General features: G+C 51.9%; 1 protein-coding gene across 4 annotated transcripts in view; it reads right to left on the minus strand.

Moving 5' to 3' along the window:
* The window catches only part of Marf (Mitochondrial assembly regulatory factor), an 82,680-nt gene extending 71,519 nt beyond the window's left edge, over positions 1 to 11,161 (minus strand). For 2 of the 4 annotated variants that reach the window (XM_053781843.2, XM_053781847.2), the window contains exon 1: positions 11,053 to 11,148. The gene's annotated coding sequence lies outside the window, so the exon portion shown is untranslated. Of the gene's footprint in view, positions 1 to 10,859; positions 10,971 to 11,052 lie in introns of those variants that run through there. The other 2 variants (XM_053781845.2, XM_053781844.2) reach the window with 2 other exon arrangements.
* Positions 11,162 to 11,543: the final 382 nt, after the last annotated feature.

Consider the following 11,543-nt stretch of genomic DNA (forward strand, 5'->3'; position numbering starts at 1 on the left):
CCCCTCCCCTAACCACCTCTCCCCCTTCCCTAACCACCTCACCTCAGCCACCTACCCCTCCCCCAAACCACCTAACCCCTCCCCAAACCGTCTACCCCCCCAACTACCTCCCTCCCCCATAACCATCCATCCCTTCTCTCCCTCAAACCATCTAACCCCCTCCCCCAACTATCTCTACCCCTCCAATAACCATCCTCCCCCTCCCCCACAACCATCCATCCCCTCTCCTCCTAACCATCTATTCCCCTCCCCCTAACCACCCATCCCCCCTTCTGTGGAGCAACGGGGGAACCTAGAACCAGGATGAGGACAAGGGGCTCCAAGGACGAATCTGGGAGGGAGGAATGGGAGGTAGAGCTCAAAAAAAGGGAGGAAGACTGGGGAAGGAGACTAGATGAGCTGGAAAGGAAGATGGAAGAGAGGTTAGCAGCAGAATGCAGAAGGTGGAAGCAACAGGCCACAGCAGCAGAAATCAAGATAAGAGAGATTAGAAGAGGAGATTAGAAGTAGTATCGGCAATGGCTACATCAAACACAGACAACAGGTCTGAAGGAAGCATGGAAACTAAACTGTATGCAGAGGTCCTGTCAAACCCACATGGGGCCAAAACAAAGACAGGGAGCACACTAGGACAGAATGAGAGGTTGGAAGACATTGAAGGAACTAGGACATGTGCAAGGACCTTACCAGATACCTGTGGGGGCCAGGAACAGGTGAGCAGGAAGGACAAACCAAGAAGCATAGGGGCCATAACTAGGGAAGGGACTGAAGGAAGGAACACTCCACGGGAAGGAACTAAAACACATCAGAGGATGCAATGGGAGTCACAGTGGGAGGTGGAAAGGGAGAGATCCGTGTTTGTCTATGGGCTAGACGAAGCTAAAGGGGAAACTTATGATGAAAGAAAGCAGGAGGAGAAAAAAGCGATTAAAGATATCATGAAGGTGATAGGCGAGGGGGACATGACCCAGGTGGCAAATTTTTGGAGAATTGGGTGGTTCACAAAGAAAAGGAATCGGCCTCTCAAAGTAATTTTCAAGGCAGAATCAACCCGAACCATGATCCTGCAGGAGAAAGCACGGCTGAGAGGCAAGCAGGAGTTCCGGAGTGTGTACCTCGATCGAGACAGAACACAGGACGAAAGGAAGACAATGAAAGAGAGAGTTCAAAAACGAAAGGAGAAATGGGAGGAAATGAAAAAGGAGAGCAGAATAACCCAGGATCAAATGGAAGGACAAGCGCACCCCCCAGAAACACCTGCAGAAGGACTCCAGCCACGACACCCCCAAGGCAACTGAACAATCCAAACCAACCATCACACACCGATCCCTCTGTTTCCACCCCCCACACCACAGTTACAGTATTAGAACAGAAGTTGAAGGTTTGGTACACAAATGCAGATGGATTAACGAATAAACATGAGGAATGGCAAGAAAGAATCAATGAGAAGTCCCCAGACATCATAGCAGTTACAGAAACAAAACTCACGGAGACAATAACAGATGCAATCTTCCCACCAGGATACCAGATCATGAGGAAAGATAGAAGGGGCAGGGGGGGAGGTGGGGTTGCTCTGCTTGTAAAAAACAGATGGAAATTCGAGAAAATGGAAGGCATAGATGAGACGGGAGAAAGAGACTACATAGTAGGTACACTTCAGTCTGGGGAACACAAAATGGTCATTGCAGTGATGTATAATCCACCACAGAACTGCAGGAGGCCAAGAGAGGAATATGAAGAGAGCAACAGAGCAATGGTGGACACACTTGCTGAGGTGGCAAGAAGAGCTCACTCCAGCAGAGCAAAGTTGCTGGTTATGGGGGATTTCAACCACAGGGAGATTGACTGGGAAAACCTGGAGCCACATGGGGGTCCCGAAACATGGAGAGCCAGGATGTTGGACGTGGTGCTGGAAAACCTCATGCACCAACATGTTAAGGACACTACCAGAGTGAGAGGGGAGGATGAACCAGCAAGATTGGACCTTGTGTTCACCCTGGGCAGCTCAGACATTGAGGACATCAAGTATGAGAGTCCCCTAGGAGCTAGCGACCACGTGGTTCTGTGCTTTGAATACATAGTAGAGCTGCAAGTGGAGAGAATAACAGGAGTTGAATGGGAAAAGCCTGACTATAAAAGAGGGGACTACATAGGGTTGAAGAACTTCCTGCGGGAGGTCCAGTGGGACAGAGAACTGGCAGGAAAGCCAGTAAATGAAATGATGGAATATGTAACAACAAAATGCAAGGAGGCAGTGAAAAGGTTTATTCCCAAGGGCAACAGTAACAATGGGAAGACCAGAACGAGCCCCTGGTTTACCCAATGGTGTAAGGAGGCAAAAACAAAATGCAATAGAGAATGGAAAAAGTACAGAAGGAAGAGAACACACGAAAACAGGGTGATCAGTCGCAGAGCCAGGAATGAGTACACACAGGTAAGGAGGGAGGCCCAACGACAGTATGAAAATGACATAGCATCGAGAATCAAGACTGACCCGAAACTGTTGTATAGCCACATCAGGAGGAAGACAACAGTCAAAGACCAGGTGATCAGATTAAGGACAGAAGGTGGAGAACTCACAAGAAATGATCAGGAGGTATGTGAGGAGCTGAACAGGAGATTTAAGGAAGTTTTTACAGTAGAGACAGGAAGGGCTGTGGGAAGACAGCACAGAAGGGAACATCAAGAGGGAATATACCAACAAGTGTTGGATGACATACGAACAACTGAGGAGGAGGTGAAGAAGCTCTTAAGTGACCTTGACACCTCAAAGGCGATGGGACCAGACAACATCTTCCCATGGGTCCTTAGAGAAGGAGCAGAGATGCTGTGCATGCCTCTAACCACAATCTTCAACACATCCCTTGAAACTGGACAACTACCTGAGAAATGGAAGACAGCTAATGTAGTCCCCATATTTAAGAAAGGAAACAGAAACGAGGCACTAAACTACAGACCTGTGTCTCTGACATGTATTGTGTGCAAAGTCATGGAGAAGATTATCAGGAGGAGAGTGGTCGAACACCTGGAAAGGAACAAGATTATAAATGAAAACCAGCATGGGTTCATGGAAGGCAAATCTTGTATCACAAACCTGCTGGAGTTTTATGACAAGGTAACAGAAGTAAGACACTAGAGAGGGGGGTGGGTAGACCGCGTTTTCCTAGACTGCAGGAAGGCCTTTGACACAGTTCCCCACAAGAGATTAGTGCAGAAGCTGGAGGATCAGGCGCATGTAACAGGGAGGGCACTGCAATGGATACGGGAATACCTGACAGGGAGGCAGCAACGAGTCATGGTACGTGAAGAGGTATCACAGTGGGCGCCTGTTACGAGCGGGGTCCCACAGGGGTCAGTTCTAGGACCAGTGCTATTTTTGATATATGTGAACGACATGATGGAAGGAATAGACTCGGAAGTGTCCCTGTTCGCAGATGACGTGAAGTTGATGAGAAGAATTAAATCGGACGAGGATGAGGCAGGACTGCAAAGAGACCTGGAGAGGCTGGACATGTGGTCCAGTAACTGGCTTCTCGAATTCAATCCAGCCAAATGTAAAGTCATGAAGATTGGGGAGGGGCAAAGAAGACCGCAGACAGAGTATAGGCTAGGTGGACAAAGACTACAGACCTCACTCAGGGAGAAAAACCTTGGGGTGACCATAACACCGAGCACATCACCACACATCAACCAAATAACCGCTGCAGCATACGGGCGCCTGGCAAACCTGAGAATAGCGTTCCGATACCTTAATAAGGAATCGTTCAAGACACTGTACACTGTGTATGTTAGGCCCATACTGGAATATGCAGCACCAGTCTGGAACCCACACCTGGTCAAGCACGTCAAGAAGTTAGAGAAAGTACAAAGGTTTGCAACAAGGCTAGTCCCAGAGCTCAAGGGAATGTCGTACGAGGAAAGGTTAAGGGAAATCGGACTGACGACACTGGAAGACAAAAGGGTCAGGGGAGACATGATAACGACATACAAGATACTGCGGGGGACAGACAAGGTGGACAGAGATAGGATGTTCCAGAGAGGGGACACAGGGACAAGGGGTCACAACTGGAAGCTGAAGACTCAGACGAGTCACAGGGACGTTAGGAAGTATTTCTTCAGTCATAGAGTTGTCAGCAAGTGGAATAGCCTAGCAAGTGAAGTAGTGGAGGCAGGAACCATACATAGTTTTAAGAAGAGGTATGACAAAGCTCAGGAAGCAGAGAGAGAGAGGACCCAGTAGCGATCAGTGAAGAGGCGGGGCCAGGAGCTGAGTCTCGACCCCTGCAACCACAATTAGGTGAATTAGGTGAGTACCTGTCTCTGAATGTGCATTTGTTATCTATCTAGCAATTTACTGTATTTCCATATGTGATAAACAACATCCGAAATGGTTCACGAGGACTATTAGTGGAAGGATAGCCGCTAATTTACAAAGTGTTCAGAGTGACGCTTTCGCGCCGACCTGTGTTAGTTTACGCACGGTCTCGCGCCTTCTCACGAGGACCACGCATTCGTGAGAGCATGCACGACTGCTGGGATATTCCCTGTGAGTTCCATATTAATTTACGCATGGTTACGCACAGGAACGTTTGTGACTAAGTGTTTTTCTTTCAAGACATTTCTGCAGCGAGTGTGGCGTGTTCTGTGTTAGTTTATGCACAGTCACGCCAGTAATACGTGCTACCCGTGCCTCGCTAATTCGTGTGCATTCGTGGGCATTCGTGCATGCACCTACGCCACACCGTTCGTTTTGGCGAGTGCGACAAATAACACCCCAAGTCCGCATATTGTGTTAGTTTACACACAATTGCGAATCTGTCGTGTATCTCGTGCATTCGTGTGATTTGTGCGTGTGCTGTGGCGTGGCGCTGACCAGCCAGTGTACTTCGTGCACTGGTCCAGCTCGCCAGGCACCTGTTCTGTGTTAGTTTACGCACAGCACCTGACGGCCCTCGCCATTCGTGCATTTGTGGGTCATATGCGTGTGCTCAGTGCTTTGGGAAAACATCCGCTTGTGACCTACGTGTGCACCGTACGATTCCAGTGACGTAATCGTGGATTGTGCACCACTGTGAACCCAGTGTGGGCTGTCAATAGGTCTTGGGAACTGTGGCACACAGCTACGAGCCTCGTTGGGGCGGCTGTACTGCCATGTCATCCCAGGAACCAAGAGGCAAACGGCCCATGTCATCATGCGATGGCGACTTTCACGGTGACATGGAGGAAGTGGAAGGGCCAGCGAAGAAACCCAAGGACAACCTGCACTTCGGGGGCAATGCCCCAGAAGCGCCTCAGATGACGCCAGCTGCTTCCCCAGATGGCCCAGGGACGATGGGGACAGACGAGGCCAACCCAAGCCTGGCCCAGCAAGTGGACACCCCCCAACATATGGGGACCATGGAAGAGACCCAGGACCCTCCTCCTCAGCAGATGGCACCAGGGACAACCAACCCAGACGAAGCCCCACAGGCAACAGAGGAGAACGAGTTGGTACAAGGGCGCATCAAACTTCTATTTTTAATCATTTTTTAATCTCATTTCAACAAAAAAATTTAAAAAATCACTTATAAATACATTGAAAACAACATACAACACATTTTTCCTGTAATATATTTGTCAGTTGCAAATTATTTTAGCATAAAGTTGATGAAGCTACGAGCCTCGTTGGGGCGGCTGTACTGTCATGTCATCCCAGGAACCAAGTGGCAAAAGGCCCATGTCATCATGCAACGACGACTTTCACGGCGACATGGAGTAAGTGGAAGGGCCGGCGAAGAAACCCAAGGACAACCTGCACTTCGGGGGCGATGCCCCAGAAGCACCTCAGATGACGCCAGCTGCTTCCCCAGATGGCCCAGGGACGATGGGGACAGCTGAGGCCAACCCAAGCCCGGCCCAGCAGGTGGACACCCCCCAACATATGGGGACCATGGAAGAGACCCAGGACCCTCCTCCTCAGCAGATGGCACCAGGGACAACCAACCCAGACGAAGCCCCACAGGCAACAGAGGAGAACGAGTTGGTACAAGGGCTCTCAAGACCTCAGAACCGTGCTGCAAGGCAACCAACTGTGGTCTTCAACAAGTTCATGATCCCTCACTACGATGTGGTGAAGAACCTGGAGGCGACCATGCCTTCCATCAAGCTCAGCTGCGACTTCACGCTCAGGGGAGAAATAGTGGCGAAGCCGCACGACGAGGACACATACGATCGACTGAAGTCAATGGCTGCAGAGAATCCGAGGATAAGGGAGCTCCTAGCTCAAGAAAAGATGCACAAGGGGGTTGTGCTTCACGTCCCTGTACCCATCCCAGCAGAGCGCTTCCTCAATGTACCCAACATTGTCAAGGCAGAGGCTGACCACCGGGACCAACAAGATCCCAACACGGAATATGTTGATCCACCACCGAGGGCCCCTACCATCCCACATTGCACTGGGGGTGTGAGGGCGGTTCAAGACCCGGCCATATGTAGAGGGCCCGCTACAATGCTACAACTGTCAGGGCTTCAACCATATCGCGGCTACCTGCCAACATGTGAAGAAGTGTAGAGTCTGCAGCAAGCAGCACGACTCCAAGGATTGCACTGCATTGCTCAAGCATCCTGCCCCCGAGACCCCACGCCCCGAACCCAAGTGTGCCAACTGCGGCAAGAAACACCACGCATGGAACCAGGGCTGCCCTGTTATGGTACAGCGGCGGCAACAGGTGCGACAGCGGAGGGCCCCTGCGGCGACGACAACCCAGCCCAGCTCAGTAAATGCCCAACAGCAACAGGCGGGGGACATGGTCCAATGCCCCACGGGGCCCGAATATGGCCTCTCCATGCCCCAACCCATGGAACTATCAGCGGCCCCCAGCCCAGATGGCACAGGGGCCCTGGGACTTGCGGTAAACCGGGGGGGGACAGCCCCCCGGTCGCGGGGGGGCCCAAAACCACGGGCCACACCCAAGGGCCCTGCCCCCCCAAGGGGGGGCACCTCCCCCGGCCCCTTTTGCCGTAATCAAACTTGTGGGGGGTGCTTCCTGCTAATCCCATCAATAAAGGACGGCAGGTCTGAAAGGTCTCCTGACTACCGTGTCCCCGGCATGGCTCCTAAAAGGGGGCCCGGGCGGCACCCCCCTTGGGGGCCCCACCTCACCCAGGTCTTCACGCCCGGGGTTGGTAGAACACGCCCGGATATTGGGGCATGGACCAACGGGAGGGGGAGTGGGCGGGTTCCCCAACAGCCCCAAAAAATCCTCCAGTACATCTGTGGCCCAAGGCAGAAACCCCCTGGCTACCCCAGGGGGCAGCCCCAGGATGAGATAGATATGTTTCTGTTCCAAGAAACCCTTTTGAAACCCCACCCCCCCCCACAGCCACGCACCCCCTGGGTTCTCTGCATCCCGCGTGGGGGGCCCCCATGGGGTTTTCCCAATCTATGGGGAATTTCCCTTTTCCCCACTCAAAATCCTGCCCCCTTAAACTCTTGAAGGGGTGGGGGTTACCAAGCTTACGCTGGCACCATCTGGACCCCCTGACTTTTTACAATGTTGCGGGCACCATTTTTTCCTAAACCTCGGAGGTTGCAGCCCCCCCCATATCTGCCCTCGGCGGGGCCCGGAGGACATAAAGCCATCATGAGCTTCCCCCTTTTTGCCCCCCATACCAATGGGAGGGGCAGCCCGGGCGGCGGTGCTCGAGGATTTCGAATTCCTCCTCAAAAATTGGGCCCCGGCGCACCAGGGGAAAACCCCGGCTGGATAGATACCTGGCATGATGGAAAAAAGCGGGGCCCCTCTGGACCGCCCGGCTCTTGGGTCCCTCCCCCTGGGGGGCCAGACGCCCCCCACTGCATGGAAGGGCCATCATTTTCCCACCCCCAAACTCAGGGCCCAAAACATGAGCCCCTCTCTCTCCCCCGGCTGTTTTTCCCAAGTTTGGGAAAGGATGACCCTTGGCGACTCGGTGGGTTTCGGCCGGAACACCGCCCTTATTCCCCTTCACCCCCAGAGTGGGGCCCGAGAGCATCCCCCATTTGCAAAACTTGGGTCAAAAAAGGGCCAAAATTGTTGTTTTCCCTGGACCTCGAGAAAGCCTTTGGGCTTGCCAGCGCCCAGCCATCCTCGACCCCCCTTGACGGGGCGTGGGGGCGGCTCCTTGCCTGGATCTCTCCCCAACCTGCAGGACAGGTTTTGCCGTGCGCTTCCAGGGACAGGTGTCCACCTCAGGCCCCCGGGTGGCACCCCACAGGGGGGGGGGTCCTCAGGCTCTCTTCAATGTCCCCCGATGCAATTTAAGGGTGGTGCAACTGCCCCCTTTTTCTTTGGCCCAGCTCTCCCGCTAAGCTGTGAAAACTTCCCCCATCATCACCGAGAATGCGGGTTTTATGCTTAGAGGCCCCCCACCCAACCTCCTCTCCACCACCTGGGTGCCTCGGCCTCAAGGTCTGGCCCGGGGAAAAAACCAAAGGGCCCGATCCTGCCGCCCCAAAATGCCGGAAGGGGAAAACTGCAGGGGTGGGCATCAATCTCGGCTGGGTCAGCAACCACCGACCTGGGGGGTGACGACAACCGGGTCTCCTTGGAATCAGGCAGGTCGTCGGAAGGGGGACAATCAACGGGTCATGGCCATCGGGCCCTCGCCAACCTAGGTGGGAAAATGCGCCCCTTCTCGGTTATTCACTTTCAGGCAGGCTCTCCTGGAAAATATGGTGCACCACCTGGTCCCTGCCACCTTTAAAATCGAAAACTTTGACATTGTCCAAAAACTGCGGGTCGGATCATGCTGGGCATGGTGGGCGAACACGTTTCCACTGAACCCTTGGGGGGGCTCCTTTTCAGCCCCTTGGGTGGATCGCCCTTGTGGGTCCAGGGGTGGAAAAAGGGACAACTCCTGAAGAGGGGCTGCTGCCCGGGGCCTCCTTGAGCGTCAACAGGAGACCCCCCCGGGGGTTTCCTGGCCCGGGTGTGGATGTGGTCAGTGACAGATGAGCAAGCAAACTCCTCCCCGGCATTTCGTGGACAAGGGCTGTTTCCCCCGGCCTGTGGCGGGGGGACTCTGTTCCGCCCCGGGCTTTTAAAAACAGTTGTGGTCCCCCCTCCAAGAAACCCCCCAGTTAGCAAGCGTCACTGTCCCCCAAACGTGCTGCAGCAAGGGGTGCAATAGTTTGCAGCAGCGGGCCCCGAGTGCGGTGTTTACCCGATGGCTCCGGGGTCCCGGGCTGGCCGCTGGGTGCGGGGTCCCTGGCCCCCGACGCCCGGGTGGCGACTCCGGAAACCTGCAATCCTCCCGGCAAAACTCCATGCCATCAGGGGCCCCTGCAACCGCCCTGGATCATCGACCCCCGTCATTCCCCGTCAACTCCAGAGGGGGCGATCCAGGCCATTTATGCACAGGGGGCCCCGGGGCAACATCCCAAATTTCTGCCTCCCCGGAAGGAATTTCAGACCCAATGAGCATTTACGGCAAACAACAATCAACTGGATTCCGAGCCCGCCGACCCGCCGGGGGAAAGATGCGGCCCGATGGCATGGGTCCCAACCCCTTTAACCCCAACCAATTTACCACCCCCTCCCCTCGGGCCCCCGGGGGAGGGGGACCCTTGGGGAAACCCCGGGGCCCAAACCCGCGCCCCCACCGGGAAACCCGGCACCCGCGGGCGGATCCAAAACGACAAGGGGACCCAGGGCCCCCCCAGATCCGGGGCTGAACAGGGGAAAATTGCAGGTTTGGGGTCCCCCGGCTGGACCGGGTGCCCTACCCGAAGACTTTTTCGACCCTGTGCGGAGGGGTGCTGCTGCCATTGCAACCAGATGGTCCGGGCCCTGGTACTCCTCCCGGGCTGCCCCCGGGGGTGCCCTCCTATTTCACTTAAAATTATTATAATCCAGTCTACCCACTGGTTGTTGTTAAGAGAGATGATATTTTGTTTGGATTTTTAACCCCAGAGGGTTAGCCACCCAGGATAACCTGAAATGCCCTAGTCTGCCCAAAATGCACTGGCATGATAGTGGCTTTCTTTGTACTTAGCAAATCAAAATTGTAATTACACACTGTAACCTTTACAAAGAAATAAATCTTTATCTTTATCTTATCTTTAAAAGCAGTGCATCATCAAGGGACTGTCTTATTTCCACTGGGATCCTTAATCTTGTCCCTCAGGATGAGACCCGCACCAGTCAACTAACACCCAGGTACCTACTTGCTTGCTAGGTGACCATAACAAAAGGTGTAAGGAAACACGCCCAATGTTTCAACCCTTGCTGGGGATCAAACCACAAACACTCAGGGGCAGCACCTAGGGTGGCTTGAGGAGACTTCATCCCAAAAATTCCCTTAACCCTCCAAAGTCCCACAAATAAAATAATAATACCACTGCTTCAAAACAAGTCTCCTAACCTCCCCTTCCAATCAAATACCCACCCCTTAGTGCCCAGTACAGAAACTCTGCTGTCCTAAGCCAGAATTTCATGGGAAGGCACTAAACCTGTAAGGGTCATACAACATACAGTTAATAAGAGGTAACCCTGGTTTGATCCAGGGAAGGGAAGGGTAGATCCAATTCCTTAGATCAAGAGCCCCATCACCAGCACCAAGAAACCCCACTCCCAAACCCCCCTTGAAGAGTCTGCTAACTTATGTGCTACTCTTATGATAATGCCCAAAAGGAAGGCTAGATATTAATATAAAGGCCACATAATTTCGGTTAATAAGTAAGCTAAGCTAAGTTATAATGTATATAGAACGCACAAACCCAGTGGCTTATTTGTCCTAGGGCTGACTCAGCAACCTTATATACAGTCTTTCCACCATACAAATTATATCACCGATACATTTGCTCAGATACAAGTTGTATTATCTTAAAAAGTTATTACCGGTTATTACATCATGGGTAATGTTATGTTCAGACGATGTTAACCCCTCTCAACCCACTGCTGTATTCTGCCTCACACCTCTCACATCTCCCGAGGATCTACACTGTGATGGGTAATACGTTACAGGATGTTAATATACAACGGTGACAGACGCTGGGATTAGTAATAAGACGAGAAATTAACAGTAACTCACAGCAAAATCTTCAAGACTAGAGGACCAGATGGCAACACATGATGATGGCGGCGCACCAAGACAAACCTTAAATCTCTCATTTTACTCTGCTCTAATAGATAGATAAATAGATAGATAGATAGATAGATAGACTGATAGATATAGATACAGAATAATGGATGAACGGACAGATGGACAGACGTATTCATATATACAGCCAGTCCTTATTTGAGTTTGGCTATAATTTATTCCTTAAAACGTCCAATATTAGTTTCTTTTTTTGCCATGGACATTTTTTTTTATGTTGTGCAACTATAAGACACGTAACCTAACATAACTTAACCTTAGTCCACCAACTGTAAATATGGGACTGGAGCGCCTTTGTCTACATTGAATTTCTCTCTTTTCATGATTATATTTGCTAATATATGCCACCTTTATATTTATATATATATATATATATATATATATATATATATATATATATATATATATATATATATATATATATA

The sequence above is a fragment of the Cherax quadricarinatus genome, chromosome 30, assembly GCF_038502225.1.
Source record: "Cherax quadricarinatus isolate ZL_2023a chromosome 30, ASM3850222v1, whole genome shotgun sequence".
Classification (NCBI taxonomy): domain Eukaryota; kingdom Metazoa; phylum Arthropoda; class Malacostraca; order Decapoda; family Parastacidae; genus Cherax; species Cherax quadricarinatus.